The sequence below is a fragment of the Staurois parvus genome, unplaced genomic scaffold (assembly GCF_062004578.1).
Source record: "Staurois parvus isolate SC_StPar_1 unplaced genomic scaffold, SC_StPar_1.0 ptg000015l, whole genome shotgun sequence".
Classification (NCBI taxonomy): domain Eukaryota; kingdom Metazoa; phylum Chordata; class Amphibia; order Anura; family Ranidae; genus Staurois; species Staurois parvus.
In genome coordinates this window covers 8,420,473-8,446,624 of record NW_028317811.1, presented here as the reverse complement: position 1 = coordinate 8,446,624, position 26,152 = coordinate 8,420,473, and the positions used below count along the sequence as shown (strand labels likewise).

The window sequence follows — 26,152 nt, the reverse complement described above, 5'->3', positions numbered from 1 at the left end:
TTCCCTGTTTAGAAAACTACTTATCATTATATTAATATATGTTGGGCATATCCATGCAATTTTTTAAGATGAAACGTTTTTAAAATAATGCAATTGTGAACCACAGGGATCACAGTTGGTATAACACAAGATTAACCTTTATAAATAAGCCATGAAGAAGGCATTGTATATAGAGCAGGTCATGGTGGAAATTTCTCATAAAACAGAAAGAAAAAGTGATAGGTTCATACATAGAAACATTTTTGTAAGAGATGATATGGCTAATCTAACACGGTAGACCCTATAGGCGGAGAAAGGTTAAACAGTCGAAGTGGGAACTCCAGCCAGTCAGTTGCGCCAGCATGTACATCTATCCTTGGCTGTATAGTAAGTAGAGGAAAATATGCAAAGCACAATTTATAAAGTAAGAAAAGTGACTATCGATTTTTAAAAACTGCCTTTGTTTGCTGAAAATGTTACTAATAGTTTACGCCACCCAAAATGAGTTATGGTCCGTTATTTTCAGAGGAACAAAACCGTGGAAAGGATTTTTAAGGTGTTATCCTTCTGTGTTATTTCAATTCAGCTATTTATTTTTTATCCATACAAAATTTCAACTGTGCACTATCATAAAATAAGTCTGTAATCACCACTCTTTTCTGAAACCCAGAAAGAAAAATCAAGCAAAGGCTATTGACATCAAAAATATTATTAGCTGCCAACTCTTAAATATAGTGATAGCTCATGCTTAGTGTGTGGTTACAATGAGATCTCTATATTCTATCTCAGGGGTAATGAATTAACATTCAAGGAGGTCCAGTCACTAAAATTTTTCTTCCAGCCGAGGTCCAAATTTCTCTTTTCAAGTAAAAGAAAAAAGAACCACCTTACATAAGGTTTCCCCATCATAGTACCTCTTAGTTAATTTGCTCCCATCAAAGTAAACCCTCATATCAGGTCTCCCCATCACAGTACCCCCTTATATCAGGTATTCCCATCAGAGTACCCCCTTATATCAGGTGTTCCCATCAGAGTACCCCCTTAAATCAGGTGCCCCCATCAGAGTGCCTCCATACATCAGGTGTCACCATACATGAGTTTCCCCCATCAGTGTGCCCTCAGACAAGGTGTCCCTATCTGGGTGCCCTCTTACATCAAGAGTCCCCATCAGAGTGCCCCCATACCTCAGATTACCCCGTCAGAGTCTCACTATAGATGAGTAGATTCCATTAGAGCCATGTAGGGGCATGAGCTGGGAGAAGAAGCGTGCTGCAGAGGGCGGGGCACACACATGAAATCATTGGTTGCTATGATGCGGGCAATCCTAACAACCAATGGCTGCAGTTTAGTAAGGATCTAGCAGAGAAGAATGATGGGCTGTAGGTCCGGACTGGGCCTTCAGTAGGTCCGGATCTGGACCTCAGTCCATCATTTAGTGAAGGCTGCTCTATCTACTCTAACAAATCCAACAATAAAACACATTGTATCCTTATGCATTCACCCTCCCATAACCAATCAAGTATTAATGTACCTATTAAATATAAAACACATAACTAGTCCAAAGTCCACTGAAACAACTATGTCACAAAGGATCATGAATAAAAAATTCTTTAAATCTGTCCATTTTTTTCAGTTGTTCACACCAGATGCACTGGACAGCTTTTCACAATGCAGTCCCAACGAATAGACAAGTCACACAGTTTCCTTCTCTGTCATCGCAATGCATACCCCCATACCGTGATGACAAAAAGAAACAGCATGCTGTACTTTCCTAGCGCAGCATGCATTGCACTGCACTGTTCTGCAGCCAATAGTATTGAGTGCATTTCACATTGTGACAATTCAATAAAGTTCTCACAAAAAAAAAGTTACACTGCTTTCTTCACATCGCACAACAGTGCAATAATGCACTTTGCTGGAGTGCACCAGCACTAAATCACCACATTCACCAAAACCTGTGAGACCTCTAAGTAGTCAGAAGGTCTAAAGCTAAGCTCTCACTTGTCCATTCTCTGAAAAGCTTTCCTTGGTGGAACGCTTTTCAGAGTGTGACTGAGCAGCCACTGTCAGGCACTCAAGGGGCAATTCTGCCATCTTTAAAAGGCCTATTGGTTTTCTTTGCTTAATTGTTTGCCAAACAGAAGTTTTCCGTGAGACTAATGCACTATAACCATTAGCGAAGCATTTGGCTCATGGTTTTGGCACAGCCCACTGACTTGAATGAGCAAGATTTACAGGCGGTGCTTTCTGGCAACTAGATATGCAGCGCACAAAGCATCGCCACCACAACATGTGATCATCCCCCTCTAGCTAAATGGTAGGCTTTAGGTGGGAAGTCGGGGAGGCAGTAAAACCACCCCTCAGCTGTCTAGTTTTACTGCTCACCCATGTCAAAGAGGTCTTTATACACTCAATCATTGACACTCCTTTGTTGTAGGTAAATTCATATATATCTTCCTATATTTAATGCATGTGACAAAAATCTTCTAAGCACTTGATGACCTCATAAAACAAATACATTCATAGTGTAGTATTAATTTCATTGAGATATAATAAAAAATCTATTGGGAAATCCTAGATGGGGAAACAGCTTGTGTGAGGTCACGGCAGTAAACACATACGTGGTTGACTAATATTGCACTAAGTGAAAGACAAATGCTATTACTTTTGCTGTGTGCTTTGGCAATACTGTTCAACGCGTTTCGTCATCAAAGACTTTCTCAACATGCGTTCAATATATTTCAATTAATGTGGACAATACACTTTAAAATTGTTTTTTATGAGGTCATCAAGTGTTTAGAAAATTTTTGGCACGTATGAGAAACAGGAAGATATATGTGAATTTACTTACAACAAAGAAGCATCTGAAATTTCATGCATTTAGACTTTTAATTACTTAGAGGTCTCCTGTGTTTCGATGAACATGGTGATTTATTGCATGGCTGTGGAGGAAAAACCTGAACAAATTGATTTGGTGAATATTGTATTGATGGCCCTTTGTGATATACACTCAACAGTCACTGTATTAGATACACCTTGCTAGTGCCAAGAAAATATCCCCCACACCATTACACCACCAGCCTGAACCATTAAGACAAGGTGTAACAGCGTATACCCAGAGAGGGACGCGGTTCAACCATTTTGGCTTCAACCTCCATCTTGACAAAGGGGTTAACCATCCTGACAAACATATTTCCCCCTCTTCCCCCCCTCTTCCTCTCTGTTATTTCACAAGGACATCTGGTTGTGGGTCACTGGCAGGCTAGAGCCAGCAGGGAGCCCAGAGCTATAAAACACCTCTCTGAGCCAGGGCCTAGCTGTCCAAAGAACCTGTGAAATTTAACACCTCATATAAGATAAGGCAAGCTTTGCCCCGGAATTCAAAGAACATTCCCAGGAAACACGACCAGATAACCTTTGTTAAAATCCATTTTTCCCCTATGTCTCATATCTTGGAATATGAGAGACTTACATAAAAACCGGACAAATCGTCAGATTGGCCACGAGAAGGCGAACAGTTTGGTAGGTCACTCGCATTCTCTCGAATACATAGGAAAACAGAAAAATAGATCTCGTGAACCGTTCAGTGTATAATTTCATAATTCATATCTAATCAATCCTCAGATGTGTCTGCATAATAATCTAGCCGCAGGTGGAATGTCACTTGTGCAGATGGAAAGTTATGGGCCAAAATATGAGTTATGGGAGATTTTGGCTCTAGATGAGGTATCCGCCCATACCTACATGCCCTAAACGGGGTATTGGTCCTTGACTTCAGAGACACCCCCTGCTGGGGAACTACAAATTGGGCTGTCAGACCTAAGGGAAAAGAGTTGAAGACGTCTCCCATTTTTAACATCAATACCACCTGGGGAAACCCGTGCCCTTTTGCTCTGAAACTTGGATCTGCTAACCCAGGACTTTGGCAAGTACCTTAACCCTTTCACCTCTCTCTGATATCTCTTTGCTGTGCTGTTAGTCTCTGTATATTTATATATATATCTTAGTTACATCTTTTTCTGTAAATATTTTTATTGCACCCATTTGACCTTTTAGTAATAAATCTTTCCTTCTGAAAGTGTTGAACTGTTTCTATAGCTCTGTATTGCAATTTACGAATTCCTGTCTCTAAAGAGACCGCTACTGTGTTTGTTTAACCCTCTGTATAACCGTGTTATACAGACGATTATCTCAACCATTATAGTTAGAGATGAGCGAAGAAATGAAAAATTCGATTCGGCTGATTCGGCGAATTCCAGTGTGAAATTCGATTCGATGCGAATTTCTCCGCTACGAAGATGACTTATTTAAAGGGTTTCTAGGCTTCAGAGAGCCTTTAAATTAGTGCAGAACACTGTACCTTTAATTTAAATGCCCTTGGAGATGAGGAAGGAGAAGGAGAAGGAGAAGGATGAGAAGAAGGAGAAGGAGAAGGATGAGAAGAAGGAGAAGGAGAAGGGTGAGAAGAAGGAGAAGGATGAGAAGAAGGAGAAGGATGAGAAGAAGGAGAAGGAGAAGGATGAGAAGAAGGAGAAGGAGAAGGATGAGAAGAAGGAGAAGGATGAGAAGAAGGAGAAGGATGAGAAGAAGGAGAAGGATGAGAAGAAGGAGAATGATGAGAAGAAGGAGAAGGATGATAAGAAGAAGGCTGAGAATAAGGAGAAGGATGAGAAGAAGGAGAAGGAGAAGGATGAGAAGAAGGAGAAGGATGAGAAGAAGGAGAAGGAGAAGGATGAGAAGAAAGAGAAGGATGAGAAGGAGAAGGATGAGAAGAAGAAGGATGAGAAGAAGAAGGATGAGAAGAAGGAAAAGGATGAGAAGAAGAAGGATGAGAAGAAGGAGAAGGATGAGAAGAAGGAGAATGATGAGAAGAAGGAGAAGGATGATAAGAAGGACAAGGAAGAGAAGAAGGAGAAGGAGAAGGATGAGAAGAAGGAGAAGGATGAGAAGAAGGAGAAGGATGAGAAGAAGGAGAAGGATGAGAAGAAGGAGAAGGATGAGAAGAAGGAGAAGGATGAGAAGAAGGAGAAGGAGAAGGATGAGAAGAAGGAGAAGGATGAGAAGAAGAAGGATGAGAAGAAGGATGAGAAGAAGGAGGAGAAGGATGAGAAGAAGAAGGATGAGAAGAAGGAGAAGGATGAGAAGAAGGAGAAGGAAGAGAAGAAGGAGAAGGAGAAGGATGAGAAGGAGAAGGATGAGAAGAAGGAGAAGGATGAGAAGAAGGAGAAGGAGAAGGATGAGAAGAAGGAGAAGGATGAGAAGAAGAAGGATGAGAAGAAGGATGAGAAGGATGAGAAGAAGGAGAAGGATGAGAAGAAGGAGAATGATGAGAAGAAGGAGAAGAAGGAGAAGGATGAGAAGAAGGAGAAGGATGAGAAGAAGGAGAAGGATGAGAAGAAGGAGAAGGATGAGAAGAAGGAGAAGGAGAAGGATGAGAAGAAAAAGGATGAGGAGAAGGAGAAGGATGAGAAGAAGGAGAAGGAGAAGGATGAGAAGAAGGAGAAGGATGAGAAGAAGGAGAAGGAGAAGGATGAGAAGAAGGAGAAGGAGAAGGATGAGAAGAAGGAGAAGGAGAAGGATGAGAAGAAGGAGAAGGATGAGAAGAAGGAGAAGGATGAGAAGGAGAAGGATGAGAAGGAGAAGGATGAGAAGAAGAAGGCTGAGAATAAGGAGAAGGATGAGAAGAAGGAGAAGGATGAGAAGAAGGAGAAGGATGAGAAGAAGGAGAAGGAGAAGGATGAGAAGAAAGAGAAGGATGAGAAGGAGAAGGATGAGAAGAAGAAGGATGAGAAGAAGAAGGATGAGAAGAAGGAAAAGGATGAGAAGAAGAAGGATGAGAAGAAGAAGAAGGATGAGAAGAAGGAGAATGATGAGAAGAAGGAGAAGGATGATAAGAAGGAGAAGGAAGAGAAGAAGGAGAAGGAGAAGGATGAGAAGAAGGAGAAGGATGAGAAGAAGGAGAAGGATGAGAAGAAGGAGAAGGATGAGAAGAAGGAGAAGGATGAGAAGAAGGAGAAGGAGAAGGATGAGAAGAAAAAGGATGAGGAGAAGGAGAAGGATGAGAAGAAGGAGAAGGAGAAGGATGAGAAGAAGGAGAAGGATGAGAAGAAGGAGAAGGATGAGAAGAAGGAGAAGGAGAAGGATGAGAAGAAGGAGAAGGAGAAGGATGAGAAGAAGGAGAAGGAGAAGGATGAGAAGAAGGAGAAGGATGAGAAGAAGGAGAAGGATGAGAAGGAGAAGGATGAGAAGGAGAAGGATGAGAAGAAGAAGGCTGAGAATAAGGAGAAGGATGAGAAGAAGGAGAAGAGAAGATGAGAAGAAGGAGAAGGATGAGAAGAAGGAGAAGGAGAAGGATGAGAAGAAAAGAAGAAGAAAGGAGAAGGATGAGAAGAAAGAGAAGAGAAGAAGAAGAAAGAGAAGAAAGAGAAGGATGAGAAGGAGAAGGATGAGAAGAAGAAGGATGAGAAGAAGAAGAATGATGAGAAGAAGGAGAAGGATGAGAAGAAGAGAAGGATGAGAGAGGGAGAGAAGGATGAGAAGAAGGAGAATGATGAGAAGAAGGAGAAGGATGATAAGAAGGAGAAGGAAGAGAAGAAGGAGAAGGAGAAGGATGAGAAGAAGGAGAAGGATGAGAAGAAGGAGAAGGATGAGAAGAAGGAGAAGGATGAGAAGAAGGAGAAGGATGAGAAGAAGGAGAAGGAGAAGGATGAGAAGAAGGAGAAGGATGAGAAGAAGAAGGATGAGAAGAAGGATGAGAAGAAGGAGGAGAAGGATGAGAGAAGAAGGATGAGAAGAAGGAGAAGGATGAGAAGAAGGAGAAGGAAGAGAAGAAGGAGAAGGAGAAGGATGAGAAGGAGAAGGATGAGAAGAAGGAGAAGGATGAGAAGAAGGAGAAGGATGAGAAGAAGGAGAAGGAGAAGGATGAGAAGAAGGAGAAGGATGAGAAGAAGAAGGATGAGAAGAAGGATGAGAAGGATGAGAAGAAGGAGAAGGATGAGAAGAAGGAGAATGATGAGAAGAAGGAGAAGAAGGAGAAGGATGAGAAGAAGGAGAAGGATGAGAAGAAGGAGAAGGATGAGAAGAAGGAGAAGGATGAGAAGAAGGAGAAGGAGAAGGATGAGAAGAAAAAGGATGAGGAGAAGGAGAAGGATGAGAAGAAGGAGAAGGATGAGAAGGAGAAGGAGAAGGATGAGAAGAAGGAGAAGGAGAAGGATGAGAAGAAGGAGAAGGATGAGAAGAAGGAGAAGGATGAGAAGGAGAAGGAGAAGGATGAGAAGGAGAAGGATGAGAAGAAGGAGAAGGAGAAGGATGAGAAGAAGGAGAAGGAGAAGGATGAGAAGAAGGAGAAGGATGAGAAGAAGGATGAGCAGAAGGAGAAGGATGAGAAGAAGGAGAAGGATGAGAAGAAGGAGAAGGATGAGAAGAAGGATGAGAAGAAGGATGAGAAGAAGGAGAAGGATGAGAAGAAGGACAGTTCTGTGACAGTTTCTGTCTATTTCTGACAGTTCTGGGACATTCACTCCATACAGCGGTTTCAACCGCTGTATGGAGGGAATGTCATAGAACTGTCAGAAATAGACTATTAATGACAGTTCTGGGACTGTCCTTCCATGCAGCGGTTGAAACATTGTATGTATTTGTTTCCATAAATGGATCCATTTATGGAAACAAATACATACAATGTTTCAACCGCTGCATGGAAGGACAGTCCCAGAACTGTCATTAATAGTCTATTTCTGACAGTTCCATGACATTCCCTCCATACAGCGGTTAAAACAGCTGTATGCAGTGAATGTCCCAGAACTGTCATAAATAGTCTATTTCTGATAGATCTGGGACATTCACTCCATACAGCTGTTTTAACCGCTGTATGGAGGGAATGTCATGGAACTGTCAGAAATAGACTATTAATGACAGTTCTGGGACTGTCCTTCCATGCAGCGGTTGAAACATTGTATGTATTTGTTTCCATAAATGGATCCATTTATGGAAACAAATACATACAATGTTTCAACCGCTGCATGGAAGGACAGTCCCAGAACTGTCATTAATAGTCTATTTCTGACAGTTCCATGACATTCCCTCCATACAGCGGTTAAAACAGCTGTATGCAGTGAATGTCCCAGAACTGTCATAAATAGTCTATTTCTGATAGATCTGGGACATTCACTCCATACAGCTGTTTTAACCGCTGTATGGAGGGAATGTCATGGAACTGTCAGAAATAGACTATTAATGACAGTTCTGGGACTGTCCTTCCATGCAGCGGTTGAAACATTGTATGTATTTGTTTCCATAAATGGATCCATTTATGGAAACAAATACATACAATGTTTTCAACCGCTGCATTGAAGGACAGTCCCAGAACTGTCATTAATAGTCTATTTCTGACAGTTCCATGACATTCCCTCCATACAGCGGTTAAAACAGCTGTATGCAGTGAATGTCCCAGAACTGTCATAAATAGTCTATTTCTGATAGATCTGGGACATTCACTCCATACAGCTGTTTTTAACCGCTGTATGGAGGGAATGTCATGGAACTGTCAGAAATAGACTATTAATGACAGTTGTGGGACTGTCCTTCCATACAGCGGTTGAAACATTGTATGTATTTGTTTCCATAAATGGATCCATTTATGGAAACAAATACATACAATGTTTCAACCGCTGCATTGAAGGACAGTCCCAGAACTGTCATTAATAGTCTATTTCTGACAGTTCCATGACATTCCCTCCATACAGCGGTTAAAACAGCTGTATGCAGTGAATGTCCCAGAACTGTCATAAATAGTCTATTTCTGATAGATCTGGGACATTCACTGCATACAGCTGTTTTAACCGCTGTATGGAGGGAATGTCATGGAACTGTCAGAAATAGACTATTAATGACAGTTCTGGGACTGTCCTTCCATGCAGCGGTTGAAACATTGTATGTATTTGTTTCCATAAATGGATCCATTTATGGAAACAAATACATACAATGTTTCAACCGCTGCATTGAAGGACAGTCCCACAACTGTCATTAATAGTCTATTTCTGACAGTTCCATGACATTCCCTCCATACAGCGGTTAAAACAGCTGTATGCAGTGAATGTCCCAGAACTGTCATAAATAGTCTATTTCTGATAGATCTGGGACATTCACTCCATACAGCTGTTTTAACCGCTGTATGGAGGGAATGTCATGGAACTGTCAGAAATAGACTATTAATGACAGTTCTGGGACTGTCCTTCCATGCAGCGGTTGAAACATTGTATGTATTTGTTTCCATAAATGGATCCATTTATGGAAACAAATACATACAATGTTTCAACCGCTGCATTGAAGGACAGTCCCAGAACTGTCATTAATAGTCTATTTCTGACAGTTCCATGACATTCCCTCCATACAGCGGTTAAAACAGCTGTATGCAGTGAATGTCCCAGAACTGTCATAAATAGTCTATTTCTGATAGATCTGGGACATTCACTCCATACAGCTGTTTTAACCGCTGTATGGAGGGAATGTCATGGAACTGTCAGAAATAGACTATTAATGACAGTTGTGGGACTGTCCTTCCATACAGCGGTTGAAACATTGTATGTATTTGTTTCCATAAATGGATCCATTTATGGAAACAAATACATACAATGTTTCAACCGCTGCATGGAAGGACAGTCCCAGAACTGTCATTAATAGTCTATTTCTGACAGTTCCATGACATTCCCTCCATACAGCGGTTAAAACAGCTGTATGCAGTGAATGTCCCAGAACTGTCATAAATAGTCTATTTCTGATAGATCTGGGACATTCACTCCATACAGCTGTTTTAACCGCTGTATGGAGGGAATGTCATGGAACTGTCAGAAATAGACTATTAATGACAGTTCTGGGACTGTCCTTCCATGCAGCGGTTGAAACATTGTATGTATTTGTTTCCATAAATGGATCCATTTATGGAAACAAATACATACAATGTTTCAACCGCTGCATTGAAGGACAGTCCCAGAACTGTCATTAATAGTCTATTTCTGACAGTTCCATGACATTCCCTCCATACAGCGGTTAAAACAGCTGTATGCAGTGAATGTCCCAGAACTGTCATAAATAGTCTATTTCTGATAGATCTGGGACATTCACTCCATACAGCTGTTTTAACCGCTGTATGGAGGGAATGTCATGGAACTGTCAGAAATAGACTATTAATGACAGTTCTGGGACTGTCCTTCCATGCAGCGGTTGAAACATTGTATGTATTTGTTTCCATAAATGGATCCATTTATGGAAACAAATACATACAATGTTTCAACCGCTGCATTGAAGGACAGTCCCAGAACTGTCATTAATAGTCTATTTCTGACAGTTCCATGACATTCCCTCCATACAGCGGTTTAAAACAGCTGTATGCAGTGAATGTCCCAGAACTGTCATAAATAGTCTATTTCTGACAGTTCTGGGACATTCACTCCATACAGCGGTTTCCGGCAAAAAGTGTATGTGCAGAGTTCCTCTATTCTGCAGATACACTTAGAGGAGCTCTGCAGATACACTTAGAGGAGCTCTGCACATACACTTTTTTCCGGTTTGGAATTATTCTTATTTTCATCCTACTTCTTCTTCTTCTTCTTCATCCTCATCCTCATCCTCTTCTTCTTCTGAGGATGAGGATGAAGAAGAAGAAGAAGAAGAAGAAGAAGAAGTAGGATGAAAATAAGATTAATTCCAAGCCGGCAAAAAGTGTATGTGCAGAGCTCCTCTAAGTGTATCTGCAGAGCTCCTCTAAGTGTATCTGCAGAATAGAGGAACTCTGCACATACACTTTTTGCCGGCTTGGAATTATTCTTCTTTTCATCCTACTTCTTCTTCTTCTTCTTCTTCATCCTCATCCTCAGAAGAAGAGGATGAGGATGAGGATGAGGATGAGGAAGAAGAAGAAGAATGAAAAGAAGAATAATTCCAAGCCGGCAAAAAGTGTATGTGCAGAGTTCCTCTATTTCTGACAGTTCTCTCACAGCTTCTTCACATGTACAGCGGTTGAAATATCTGTATCCTAAATGGAAACTAATAGATACAAATTGTATCTATTAGTTTCCATTTAGGATACAGATGTTTCAACCGCTATACATGTGAAGAAGCTGTGAGAGAACTGTCAGAAATAGAGGAACTCTGCACATACACTTTTTGCCGGCTTGGAATTATTCTTCTTTTCATCCTACTTCTTCTTCTTCTTCTTCTTCTTCTTCTTCTTCTTCATCCTCATCCTCATCCTCTTCTTCTGAGGATGAAGAAGAAGAAGAAGTAGGATGAAAAGAAGAATAATTCCAAGCCGGCAAAAAGTGTATGTGCAGAGTTCCTCTATTTCTGACAGTTCTCTCACAACTTCTTCACATGTACAGTGGTTGAAACATCTGTATCCTAAATGTAAACTAATAGATACAATGTTTCAACCGCTAAACATGTGTTCCTTCTGTCAGAGAACTGTCAGAAATAGCGGAGCTCACTGCAGGGACACTTTTGCCGGCTGATCGGGAAATGTTCGATTCGCGCACCCGAAGTAGGCAAAATTTCGGTTTCGACACGAATCGAATATTTCCTGAAATTCGACTCGAATTCCGGTTCGCCTAGTTCGATTCGCTCATCTCTAATTATAGTGTTATAACTGATATTGCCGAGTTTCCTCTTTCTCTGTACAAAAAAGAGGTGGTGGCAGTGTGAAGGGTTAATTGCGTAATTAACCTGCCCAGTAACAATCGTTCAGTCTGCCGGTACATCGATTGTGGTCCAATTATCTGGAAAATCGTTGTGCAGGGTGCAGCTGGGTGTGGCATTGTTATGCACGTGACATCGCGGTTTTAGATCGGCTAGTCCTTCGGTCACGAGTTTGGCGAGAAGGTCTGGGGTCTGAGGCCGCGATCATGACACAAGTCAGGATGGATCCATGCTTTCATGTTGTTTACTCCAAATTCTGACCCTACAATCCTTGGATCCCTGACATCAGTAAGGCACTTTTGTCCACACAATTGCCGCTCACTGGATATTTTCTTTTTTGGACCATTCTCTGTAAACCCTAGAGATGGTTGTGCATGAAAATCACAGTAAATCAGCAGTTTTTGAAATACTCAGACCAGCTCGTATGGCACCAACGACCGTGCAATTTTCAAAGCCACTTAAATCCCCTTTCTTCCCCATTCTGATGCTTGGTTTTAACTTCATCACGTCTAGATGCCTAAATGCATTGAGTTGCTGCCATGTGTTTGGTTTTTTAGCAATTTATGTTACCAAGCAGTTGAACAGGTGTACATAATAAATTGGCCTGTGAGTGTATTTGTGTCAGTGCACTTGTTGTGAAATTGTGAAATTGTTGTGTTTTAGTTTAAATCGATACTTTGTACATATGGTTGGCTGTGTACATGTGTATACATGTGTAAAATACATGTATGAAACAATCATTTTTAAAAATTTGCCACTGCAAATGCTTAGTGACAAATAAAACTTGCTAAAAAGTATTGCTAATGCGGAACTCAACCCAAAAGGGGAAGATCCACTTTAAGGCTTTGTCCTCTGCACCCCGTTAAGGATTAGCACCTTTGGGGAGCGGTGGGGGGGGGGGAATTTGGCAGGTACCCGCTCCCACTTCCAGTGCAATCACTTAAGGCGCTTGGAAGCGGAAGTTGTCCTCCACCCTCCCTCCCTGTAGTCTTCTGGGTCATGTGACAGGTCCCAGGAGACTACGGGGCCATTCACAAAGCGCAGCGCTACTTGCACATGCACAGTGAGCACCCGGCTGTGAAGCTGCAAGCTGTCCCAGCCAGGTGCCCACACTGAAGATGCCGACACCAAGGAGAGAAGACACCTGCTGAAACCAGTTGTAGTGAGGACACCGCTGGACCGAGGGACAGGTAAGTGGAGATAAGTCAGCAGCTACAGTTTTTGTAGCTTCTACCTTTTATTTATTTTTTTATTCAACTGGAATTCCGCTTTAATGAACGACTTGATTAGGCAGCATTGTGGACATTCCTTACATTCATAAATTCATTGTGTTTTCCTCAGACTTTCTTAATTTCAGGACAAAACAAAGGCTTAAATAAACATCTGAATAAATATGGCTATTGATAGTGTCATATGTCAGCCTGGGATTATGACATGTACTTGCTTATTATTTTCTTTTTTCAAACTCTGCACATTACTGGACCAACTAAAATGGCATCTGTATGTTCATATAAGTAAATACAAATGATAGACTTAGAGAGTAGAAGTGTGGGAAACCTCTGTATTATCATTCACAAAGAAAAGTAATTTAGCGCATTGTTGCATATTGTACGGTATTCTTATTGTTAGTCTGTGCTGTATGATTATAAGATTGATATACCATTCTGGAAATTGTAAACTTTATACATTATGATAACAGAGAACCTGTCCAGTGGGGAAGGGGGGGTAGTTGATGCAAGTTTGAGGTGTAGGCACCTAGCGGTGCCTGCACATATCTGCTGCCGCCTTCAAGACTTGGTCATGTCCAAGTCATTGCTAAATGCTGGTCCATTCTAGAACAGATATTCTTAATGTCCCATACAGCCTGATATAAGATTAGACACTGGCTTGGACGGGAAGGGGCCAGCTGCTGCAGGTATAAAGTGTAGGCACCTTGGAGTTGCTCCGTACCTTCAAGACTTGATTATGTCCACATCATGGCGAACTGCTGGGCCATTCTGTCAGGCAGTGACACTTCCAGGCTGTGCTTGAGCTTGCTGCTCTGCTATGTCTGCACATGTGTTTTTATGTCCCATCATTATGATAGACTGCTTCACTGGCCAATAGAAAGGGACAGGCAAGCTTTACCACTGTGATACCTGAGATTTGGCCATGAAAGGAAGGTTTAGGTGGCTGCTACAACTATTGAGGGCACATGCACCTCATATGTGCATCAGTTTGCCCACCTTCCAAGTTTTTTTGATAAATGATGAAAACTTTTCTGACATCTCTTATGCTCGGTTCACACTGTTGTGTCTTGGGATCTGACTTGTGAGACCCCAAGTCACATGACATGTGAAATCCCAAGTCACATGACATGTGAAATCCCATGTTAGTCTTTGAGAGCTGTCTTAATTATCACTACTGAATTTGCTCCAACCTTAGAAAAGGTTCCTGTACTACTTCAAGGTGACTTCTATCCAACTTGTGTCCATAGACTTTAATGGAAGTCACCTCCAAGTCGGATCCTCATCTAAACTGATGTGATTTGGATTGACATTTGACATTACAGTAAGATTATCCAGGCATTCTCTGAAAGTCACTTTAAAGTCACATCAAAGTCACATCAAGTTGCATCAAAAGTAGTACTCAAGTTGCCTGGCAAAGTCGCACTGTAAGTCGCACAACTTTGAGATCGCAGTAGTGTGAACCGAGACTTAGAGGCTCTGAACCTTATGCCTATGTGCTGCAGCTTTCTCAAGGGTTTATTCCACCCTCTACTCAAAATCTTAATTTATGCAATGATGTTACATTATGAGGAAAACAGCTAGGACTGCTGTGGTGAAGACTTATATTTAGCAGTAGTTTGTACTAGACTCAGAGAAGAAAGAATCCAGGGATGCAATCCAACTGGGTCTACCTGTAGCCAGTGGCATCCCTAGGCAGTTGCCATCCTGCAGGATCGTCAGAGGGGGTGTCACCAAGTGTTACCGCACCGGGTGACACCAAACCTAGGGTCTCCCCTGCCTGTAACTAAAGATGAATATACGCTGGTTTATTTGGAGAAGTATGGCCACAGCTCTTTTGGTCTGCACTCCTGTACTTGTATTAAGCCTACAGCGTGCTAAAGACTGCTGTCATCTGACTTTGCTGAGCCATTCCAGGCTATGGAGAGATCCCAACTTTAAAGTCAGAATCCACCCAGATTCCTGACGTTTTTTTAAATTCCCAAACTTCTCTTTTAATTCTACTGAACTTACACTGGGTGTTAATGATATAGCAAATGTGCAAACCTCTAGCAGCCATTGTTACCTGTCATCAATTTAGAGCAGTTAGAACAATGAAATGTGATTTGCTGATAGATTATTTAATAGCCTTCCTTTACCTCTATAGTGGACATAGGTTGTAACATACAGTGTTGTTAAAGCCTAATACATACAATCAGAAAATTGTATGAAAAATACTGCTTTTGAACTGATCCTACAATAATCTGATTGTCAGTACACAGCTTTCGTCAGAAATTATTTGAAGGGACATGCATGAACATATTTCTTGTACGATACCAGATCGTATGATTTCCGTTCAATCAGTACAGTTTTTGTCTGAAAATACAATACAAATACATTACGTCACTTTCAAATTTTTATTCTGTTGTAGAAGAATTTTCATAACTTTGAGTACCTTTTCACATTCAATTTGAGATTAGCATGCAAAAAAAAAAAAAAAAACACAATCATTTGTCTAATATTCTAATCATGTGTACAGGGCTTTAGTGCTGAAGCATTATTTATCAGATAAATTAAAAGATGTGCAGATTGTGGCTGCTCAGTGTGCTGACCTATGCTGCATGAACAAAACAGCCATCCAGGAGGTAAATGAGAGTCGTTATATGTGTCATGAACACAATGTGCTTAGTGCCACACTTAGTATCTCCAATGTGATATCTGTGCATAGTCCATTAGTAACGTAACATTTTGTTTTTTTAAATAAATACTTTTATAGTACGTGGAAATTTTATTCAAAGCCTAAATGCCCTTTAAACTTAGTGAGGTTAAAAAACAAGCACACGTTAAACAATTGGTCTTTATGTTACCTACTAATTGAAGTTAATATTTAACATTACGTGTAATTTGCAGAACTTCTACTGTACATAAATGTGACAGCTGGCCAAAATAAAAATATCTCTAAGACAGTGGTGGCTTGTAAACCTTTGATTTATGGTATTACTGAGCTGGAGAGAATAGCAGCTGGTAAAAGGAACTTTATATATATATATATATATATATATGGTGGATACAGTGTGTATCAGTTTCTAACAAACCTATATCCAAAACCATGGATTGTCTACATGTAATTATCTGTATTGAAAAATATATTTGGATATCTCCTGCGTCATACCATATTGCTGATGATACCTTGCTGTTTGTATTACCTTGATATGATCCATATTTTGTTGATACACTGGTTGCTCAGCTTTTGGGCATTTACTGTACCTGTACACTGTATTTGTAATTCCTTGTACAACAAAATGAAATATACTGAAAAGAAAAATATATTTGGGTTGTCACTGTTGACCTCTCCTTCTGAAAATGTGGTATGCCTGGGGTTGAATGCTGAATGCACTGCCTTGTAAGGAAGTGGCCTGGAGCAAGTACAGATTTGCTAATTTTTTCTGATCTATGATTTAAAATGTATTTAGAGTGTATCTAAACTGAAGAACCAAAAATTTAATATAATGCAGCCTGTCCTCAGATGTGGTGGTTGCATTAGTTTACGTTTTTAGACTTTTTATTCCTTTTATTTTTACCTGGTGATCTGCCAGTAACTCATTTCCTGCCCTTGGTGGGCAATGTTCATGTTCATTTCTGCCAGAATCAACAAGATTTTTAATTGCTCTTATTTTGAACATATATAACAAAATGCTTTCAATGGTATATTTAACAGACCAGAAGGGAGATATTAATAGATGTTCATTGTTAGGGTTTACATTCATTTTAATCAAACAGGCTGAAATGGCTCTACCTAATTTTCCTACTCAGGCTTTTCAGTAACACCGGTGCTCAACCCTAGGCTCCTGTCTGCCTATAATCCATAAAGAAAATACAAGAAAACCAGCATACAGCAGCAAATCTTTAGGAATGTTTATTTCAAAGCGAACCTATGGTTCCAAGCAGTTGTGCTGACGTGTTTATGCCTACAAGGTGACCTTAATCATAGCTGACTACTATTACCATATACTCATTAATATACTTCCCCTCACACACAGCTGGGGGGAGTAATCATCTTGATTAGTACTGAGCAACGTTAAAAGCACAAATATATTATGGAATACACAGGCGACAACTACAATTTTCATGAAAATCAGAAATAGCTTACACATTTTTCTAATGACTGAAGTACTTTGAGTAGGCAATCCTTTATGGAACATTTTGATTTGGGTGGTTCAATGGGATTATCTGGGGGAGTGAGTAAATCTTGTATGAAAATATGGGTGATCCTGGCCAGGTCTCTGTGACACATAAAGTATGTGTCTTAATACCCATGCCCAAGATTGTCTATTAACCTCCCTGGCGGTATGATTATTTCAGATTTTTGGTGCAGAAAGCGGTACCATTATTTTGCATGGAAATTTGGCGTTTTATATTGTAGGCCTGTCATTTTTAGGAATACCTCACTGAAATCTGTCTGAACAAGAGTCTAGTAAAAATCCCGGGTATGATAAAACTTGAAACACGAAATCATAAATTATAATTTAATAAATAATTATAAATAATAATAATATAATAATAATAAATTTAATTCAATAATATAATCTAACCAAATTTGAAATATAGCGCCAAGTTCGCACATCACTGAGCAAAGTCGCAAAATCGTTTTCAGTGTCTGATGACGAATTTCCCCACGAATCATTATCACTCAATTCTGCAAGTGGTTCTGATTTATTATCGCTGTTCTCTAGCTGGTCTAAAACCGCTTTTGACCTAAAGGGACGCTTTTTGGACGCCATGGACGTTTCTCAGTTTCCAGGCAGAAAGAACAGTAAAAATGCAGGCAGGGCACAGGACAAAGCACTAGGGACAAAATGTATGTGAAATGGTTTGATACAGTAATGTTTTACTATGTGATTTTAGTGATTTTTAGAAAAGTCACTTTTTGTCATTTTCAAATTTCCCGCCGTTCCGATGCTCACAGGGTACGGAACCCAGATGACAAATGCCGGCATCCGCCGGATTACATTGCCGGGGACACTGCCAGAGGGACATCGTGGGAGCGCAGGACAAGGTAAGTGACCGAGGGATCGCGGAGCAGCGCCGCATGGTATTCCTGAGTGTAGCTCGGGGTTACCGCTTGTGGTACTGAAACTTTACCCCAAGCTACACTCGGGAATACCACCAGGGAGGTTAATTAATAAATCCATTCAATCGAGAGCAAAATATGTATTATACTATTTAGGAAATTTGAAGAGCTTAATTTGTTAAAGGTAAGTCCAGGGCTGCACAGCCCATGAAGCCAATTGAAGCAGTTGCCTCAGTTAGCACTAATGGAAACATGGTGGGGGGTGGCATTGAGGCTTGAGTGTCCATACTGAAAATTCCATCCACAGTGCAGCTCAGGAATGCGGAGTCTGGTAGATCCACAGGCTTCGCATTTCTGAGCTCCCTTAGTGGCTGCTGCATAGGCAGGAGCAGTGGCAGAGCCTCTTCAGTGACTTGGAGCGTGCTAGAAGTACAGGTTCAGAGTCATTGAGCACTTTTAACAGGCTCAATGTCATTGACCTGACTATCTCTGTGTGTGTGCATAGATGCATTATAACCATTTGTTTAAGTGCATTACACACCTTTTAATATTACTTGCTCTTACTTATTGTTTTATTTACCAGTCATTTTTGTCCCTTGCCTGAGGTAAAGGTGGTGATCTTAGGTGTCATTCTCCCCTGACATGGCCCTGGGTAGGAACTATTCAAAACAGAGGAAATGGTCAAAACCCTGACTGCCTTATCACTATATTAGTGTTGCCGTCTAAACCATAATCAAGGCAGAAAAACAAAGTCGCATACTGAGGGTAAAGCCCCCTATATGAGAGAAATGGTTAATCTGACAGCAAACAAGGCTTGGATACAAAAAAAAAAAAAGGGCACACAGGCTTAGTGCATTATCGTAAAAAAATTATTGGAAGGTTAAAAAGTAAGTATCGTACTCACAACAGGCAAACAGCTCAAAGGCACATCACACTAAACAGTGATGTCCAGTCCACATGGCATATAAGTAAAAAAAAATGGAACCCTGGACTTCCAACAGGCTAACGCATTTCGAGGTCTCAACCTCTTCCTCAGAGCCACCAAGCAGTGAGTCTTAAAAATTTTTTTTTACAATAATGCACTAGGCCAGTGCGCTCTCTGTTTGTTTTTTTTTGTATCCAGTTACATTGCACTACCCCGATCCATTGAGGGCAGCAAGGAGTGCATTTTCCAGGATATCTGTGTTGGTACCATATCCCTAGCCGAGTCCACCCCGAAGCGCAAGAGTACAGAGTTTGCTGAGCAAACAAGGCTTGTATCAGGAATAGCAGTATAAAAGATTTATTATTTATTCATAGCAGAAAAATTGCAACATATAAAAAGTAGTGAGGCACAGTGCTCAATACCCACGATGAATACATAAACACACAAACAATAATATAAAAACAATGTCAATCCAAAGACGTCCGGACGTCATATACAATGTGCATATATATCCCACACAGCACACGCATCATGTGAATTCACGCTTATGGCTGACAATAGTTCAATACAAGTGGTACTGCAGGACATGCATACACTCATGCCCCAGGGCCCGTTGACAGTTGATGGTTTCCAATAAATAAAACTAATACTAAGTAGGAAGAGAACTCCCCCTGCGAGATGTATACCACATGGGATGGCAGAAGCGGTCCCAAAATCACCAACAGTAATCCAAGGATAGGAACTGGAGGGGATCAAAAATAACTGGAGGGATAGTGGTTGACATATATTCAGGGGCGAACTGACAACTCATGGGGCCCCCGGGCAATAGGGGATCATGGGGCCCCTGTGTCCTTGCCCAAACTCAAAAAAGCCTATGAAATAGGTACCAGGGGCATCTCATGGGGCCCCCTACTGACCCCGGGCCCTCGGGCAGTGCCTGAGTTTCCAAATGGTCAATCTGCCCTGCATATAGTCCATATATAGTATATCCGGTAATCCGAATCCAGTTCCACCTGGTGTGCAGTCACTATGTGACCCGGCAATATATAGTCACATGGATAACACCGGCTTGGCCGATGTAAAGTTGATCGACCAACAGGTCCAAATAATATATAATAGCAAATATTCTTATGAGATGTGTATTGAGCTTGATCAATATAGGCTTGCTTAAAGACCACATTCAAACTGTACTAATCAAAAACATTGGATGTGGAAATAGGTTGAAAAATTAGCAAATTCTGTTTTTCTTAAATTAATCACATTGCTTTCTAAAAGCTCAATAAGTTTATGATAACAGTGGCAATGTACTGCAGAAGCAAATCCTGTAATTCATATTCATGCTCGAGCGTGACAACCACTGCTTGATGAGTAATGATTACATTTTAACTGCACTCTTTCAGCCAGGTGTTTTTATGGATACAGTACAATAATGTTTACTGCATAGTATCATTTTATTTACTTAGATGTTTAGTGCATAACGGTTATGAATCACAATTAAAGGTTATGAGAACAGTTCAGTGTATCTCCCTAATACATTAGATACCATAAAGACAGGATGGATAATAATATTTTTAAATGGCATTTAAACCAATCAGATTGTATAAAACACAAAAACAATATATCTCATTGCTATGTGTAATATTTCACTTGTATGTAAATTGGCCCCAGTAATTTTGTCAAGAGGAAGTATTGAAATCTAATTTATTGCAATGAGAAAACTCTGGACATAGGTACTGTATGTAGGTTACACACAGTTGATGATACTACAGACATACCACTTTATACATACATATATCTATATCAAGACTTACAGAAAATGGTATTACACTTCAAAAACCAGAAGGCAGAGAATTTTATCTGCTTAAGCAAATGCTACATAGTGGATTATTCTGTGCAGTTATATATAATATATAATCTAGCTCAAGGACAGAATTCAGATTTCAAAAGGAATCAGATGCTCTGTTTCACATTTTATTTTCAGTACAATCAACATTTCCAACTATAACTCTTTTTTGCATAGTAGAGACATTTGTGCATGTTTAATATATTTGATAGTTTTATTCTAATATTATAATATATTTTACACATTTAAAATGTTTTATGGCAAATAAAACCTGAAGGTTAACATTTTACTCAATATATACAGTACATAGCTGTGTTTGTGTTCACATATGTATGTATATTGTATAACTGTATCTTAAAGACAGTCTTTCAACCTCTAATGAATACTTTGGTATGCAGAAATTAACCAATCTGCCTGTTAACAACCGCATTAATGCTGATTAATACTGAAAAAAGTCATTTTCTGCAGTGTCTAAACTCTATACAGCATTAAAAGGTGTGACTCCATGCAGCCTCACACATCATATAGACTGCTTCCTGCAAAACTGTTGGAGATTTAAAGCCCAACTGCCTTCAGTTTACAACCAGTTAAATTAATTCCAGGTGCATGAACACAAAAGGTGTTTAAAGTCTGAACGTTACTTTAAATCAGCTAAATATATTCCAAGTGTATTAAAACAGAAGGTGTTAGAAGTTAAACATTTTGTTTTCTTAGGAAAGCAGCCAAAGTCTGAGAAGAAAAGTCTATCCTCTGCCATCATACTGCAGAGAAGAACCCTTGCCCTGTGTGGAAGCAGTGGTCTCTCTGTAGAGCTCTGAGATGCCCCCTGGTGAGACAGAGTTAGCACTTCCTATCAGCAAAGCTCACACTGCATGCTGATTGGAGAACTCCAGCTCAGCAAAGGCTGGACTTCTGCAGAGGGACCACTGCTTACAAACAGAGAGCAAGGGTCCTTCTCTGCAGCATGCTGGCAGGACCGACTTTTCTACTCAAAATGTGCAGATGCCTCAGCTTGCTTTTATATATATATATATATATATATATATATATATATATATATAGTCTTTTTTGGGGGAGGTTGAATTTTGTTTCTCCACTTTTTTTGTGTCATGCCAATACAAACAAAATAAATAAACTTGCCTAATCATTTGTAATTGCAACAATTTGCTGGGTGAGGTGGGACATTATCTGATAGAAATGCAGTAGTGCCAATATTTTTTTGCCATGACTGTGTGTATGTATATATATATATATATATATATATATATATATACACACAGTATATGTATTTAATATATGCAATATGATCATAATAGGATAATTTGATAAAAAAAGTATAATTTTTGCATAGTACATGAAAGCAGATATTTAATTTTTCAACATTAATTTATAACACTGTTTAAAAGTCTATTTTGAATAAAACTATAAAATAAACCGCACCAGGCTCTCAGACCTTCATATTTCTAAATCATGTAATAAACAATTGGTTGTAATTATTTTGTATCACTTTCATCCTATGAATGCCACCAATAGCATAAAGGAACAGAAAAGACTGAAATGACAATGTTTTATGGCTTTAATGCCACACCTCTAGAGAACATGCATGAAATTATGACAATGGGAAATTGTTCTGTTCTCATTATCACCTATTATCACAGATACATGTAGTAGAGAAGACCAAAGTCCTTGTTTCCCTGCTCCAGCTAGATAAAGAGAGAATCTCCAATTAAAACAATAGTAGCTTTCTAGACACAGAGAAATGGGATTGTTTTAATATTCAAGGGAGGCACGTTGACGAGTCTTATCCTTTTGATCATGTGTTTAATTAATTTTCATGTTGTGATTAGATAAAAACATAACTTTGATCAATGATCACTATATTAGTTATGGTTGATTGGAGTTGGTACTGCTATTTTATTCACATACCTTGGTTTAGAAACTCTAATACAATTTTATCCATAAATAAATAAATAAATATATATATATATATATATATATATATATATATATATATATATATCCTAGAGTTTTTTTAATAGATTAATTCATTTGCAAGAATAAAAAGAGAGAAAGGATGTTTTCAATGATCTGTTATTTTTTATGATTTTGTATAAACACTAATAGGCATTAGCAGATAATATATTTAAATTTTTTTTCACCAAATGTTCAAAATTGTTTTAAGAATTTAATACTGTTATTGAAGAAGGGGCAGAATATTCCAGATATATGTTAGAATATATAAGGGTTGGGTTATAAAGGGTTGGAGATTGGGAGATATATTTCTAACTCACAACGTGATCTGAAAGTTCCTATTGTCCTAAGCTAAAGAATGTTCCAGGACATAGAGGCATGATAAAACCTGCCTTTGTGCCTTCTTATACAGTTTATCTGGAGCATAATACACAAGTTCTGGGGTTAATAAGTTACACAGCTGTAGACCTGTCTACTCTTCTATGCATGCCATTAGTTGGTCATATCACCCTTGCCCTCAGTTGTGCCTAGTATGGTATGACCATTGCATACTGCCCCAACTTCCCATGTGGTAATGTCTTTCAATTGTCAGAAGATAACTGACAACACTATAATATTGCAAAGATAGCAAGTTTTGCATAGTATTATATTAAAAGACATTAAATGATTTATTATGATAGTGTGCACTTTCAGAAGAAATCAAATGCCCTAAATTGTTTATACATTGTACCCTTTAAAGGAAAACTGTACATAAATATGCAAAATGTATACATATTTAGTATAATAAGTAAAACCCACTCCCCAGCAGAGTATTAATAGCATACTTACAGTTGTATAATGTTCCTGTGGAATGATTATTGTCAGTTCTATCTTCTTTCTATAGCTGCAGGCTCACACATAGATGGTGAAATGTAACCTGGACCATCCTGGGGCAGCTGCTGCTGGTGTGTATGCAAGTGGAGCTACACCTCACATATATTCAATGTGCAATGGATATCCTAATATGCTTTTCATTCAACTCGCTGGGCAGGTTTCTACATTCTGTGTAACATGGAATGATACCAGAATTTGTTGGCATATGAAGCCAGTCAAACCGGTTCTTCAATCAGCTAGGAACAAGTCCAACCAGTCTGCATCAAAGGCTAGAGCAACATGCTGTGGCTCAGCACCACTAAGCTCCATCCACTTCTGTGAATGATTCATTCCTTCGTCAACTCCCAACAAATGGGGAGAGAATGTTGTAGCCTCCAGCAAAATAATTTTGCAGACTCCAGTAGGAGTGGCGCAAGCATCCATGTCAAAATACAGAAAGATCCTCTAAAATACATTAGCTAAGCTTGGCTATAGATTTAACTTCTCGCACATGTACTAGTGGAGTCAGAAGGCAATAACAGATGAGGTACTGAAAACTCTTTCAAACGATCATTTATTTGTATTGTTCTGGAGCACAGACACGTGCAGGCAAGAATCCATACCTTGCAGGCATGAAAATTAATGTGGTGCATGTTCTCTGCTGGAAAACATATAGTGTGAAATTCCTGCCTGCAGAAATATATTAATTTATTCATATATTATATTCAGTGGATAGGACTTTACTTTCTGAAGTAATTGCATGGTGAAATACAGTACATTACAATTACCAGACGGGCTTATTCACCATGGTCATATTGCCCTGAATTTTTTTAAAAAAGAAGAAATTGTTTCAAATGCAGCATATGTGCTTTGCAACATTTTTTGAAATCAATACCAGGCTGAAATTTTTTGATGGCACCATCCTGCAGGTACCTTTCATGTAATTTGGGCGGGGTGTTTTGAACATGTAGCGCATCGCACTTGAAAATGCACGGTAATGCTGGTTTTCATATGAGTTATGGTGCAAACTCCAACAAAGCATCAAAAACATTTGGTTTGGTTGTCCACACCACACACATATACAACACTAAGATTAACTATGTCTAAGATTACCATTAGAATTAAATTGGAGGTGGAATTAAATTGAAGACTAATGTATACAGTATGGCATAGGAATATGTGTACGTGTGATGACTAGCCATCACCTGCGGCAATCTTTCACAAATGTTGGTAGGTTATGTATAATTTCAGCACTTTTATAGTAGTAAAGTAAAACCTGCACTAATTAAAGGTACCACATTTACCTCTTATTTACACTTTTAAAACTCTGGCAGACTTCATCCAAACTGGCCTGGTCCACTGTATTACCATCCCAAACTGGCCATCATTTTAATCTTTACCTTTTGAAAATCCAGCAGCCGAGTAGGAAATGGCCTTATCAAAAGTGGTCACTGAAACCACTAGAAGCAGATACTTCTTGGTGATGGGTCAGAAAAACATGCTATGTCGGGTAAGCCTAGACGGTTATGTCATCACGCCAGCTGAATGTGGATGGTGTGGTGATTTTAATTTTGTGCTACTCTGTTCCTTGAAGTGTACATCTACTGTGGTGTTGTTAAATAAACCTGTGTGGTGGTGTAACACATAGGGGTTGATTTACTACAACTGGAGAGTGCAAATTCTGGTCAGCTCTGCAGAGAAACCAATCAGCTTCCAGGTTTTATTGTCAAAGCTTAACTGAACAAGCTAAAGTTAGAAGCTAATTGGCTACCATGCACAGCTGCACCAGATTTTGCACTCTCCAGTTTTAGTAAATCAACCCCTATTCTGGCTGCACTATAGATGCCAATCTATTAACCCCTTGGTCTTTGGCTGGTTGGAATCAATGGAGGACTGCATTGGCTCGCATAGGTGGCTCTTTAAGACACACTCACTTATTTTGATCTCTGATGGTAAAAGAGATCCATGTCTTCCGGTAAGAGGCTGTGTGTGTCCATGGTGAGATATCACGTGGAGAAACATTTGCCTTGTATACTGTTTGGAGACATTTGCACACATAGTTTCTTGCACATTATAATTCAATTTGATGCTATATCGTATATGTTAAGTTGTATGTGACATATGAGATTGGAACACGCTTTATTGAAGTTTATGAGGTATTTAGGCATACGCCATTGAGAAACATCACATGATTTTTATATTTTTTTATATTTTTTTCACTCATTTATGATTGTTGATACACTTGTTCTTACCTATACGTTTGTGTATAATAACCAAGGGAAAGTCCATCTGTACATTTACATAAAAAACAATTCATTTTTGGTCAGAGAAAAAACTCCTTTTGGAGTTTAACAGTTCCTATATATATTATATATATATAATGTGTTTATTTACAGGTCTAGAGGTCAGAAAAGCAATGCTCCTCATTCCCTTTGATCCTCACATTTTACTGAGTTTCTCAAATTTCACCAACATTTGGTGTCACATGTAGGCAGCTGATCAAATTTTTGGTCTGTCTATTACATTTCCACAGATTTCACACATAAAAACATATGTACAGAACAATCGTTTTCAGCTTACAATTACCAATTTGTCCAATGTGTAAGCAGTTCTGA

At 39.4% G+C, this 26,152-nt stretch overlaps 1 protein-coding gene across 3 annotated transcripts in view; it reads right to left on the bottom strand.

Annotated features, from left to right (window-relative positions):
* The window catches only part of RBBP8 (RB binding protein 8, endonuclease), a 106,186-nt gene extending 82,518 nt beyond the window's left edge, over positions 1–23,668 (bottom strand). For all 3 annotated transcript variants that reach the window (XM_089678399.1, XM_089678409.1, XM_089678418.1), the window contains exon 1: positions 23,514–23,668. The gene's annotated coding sequence lies outside the window, so the exon portion shown is untranslated. The remainder of the gene's footprint in view (positions 1–23,513) is intronic.
* Positions 23,669–26,152: the final 2,484 nt, after the last annotated feature.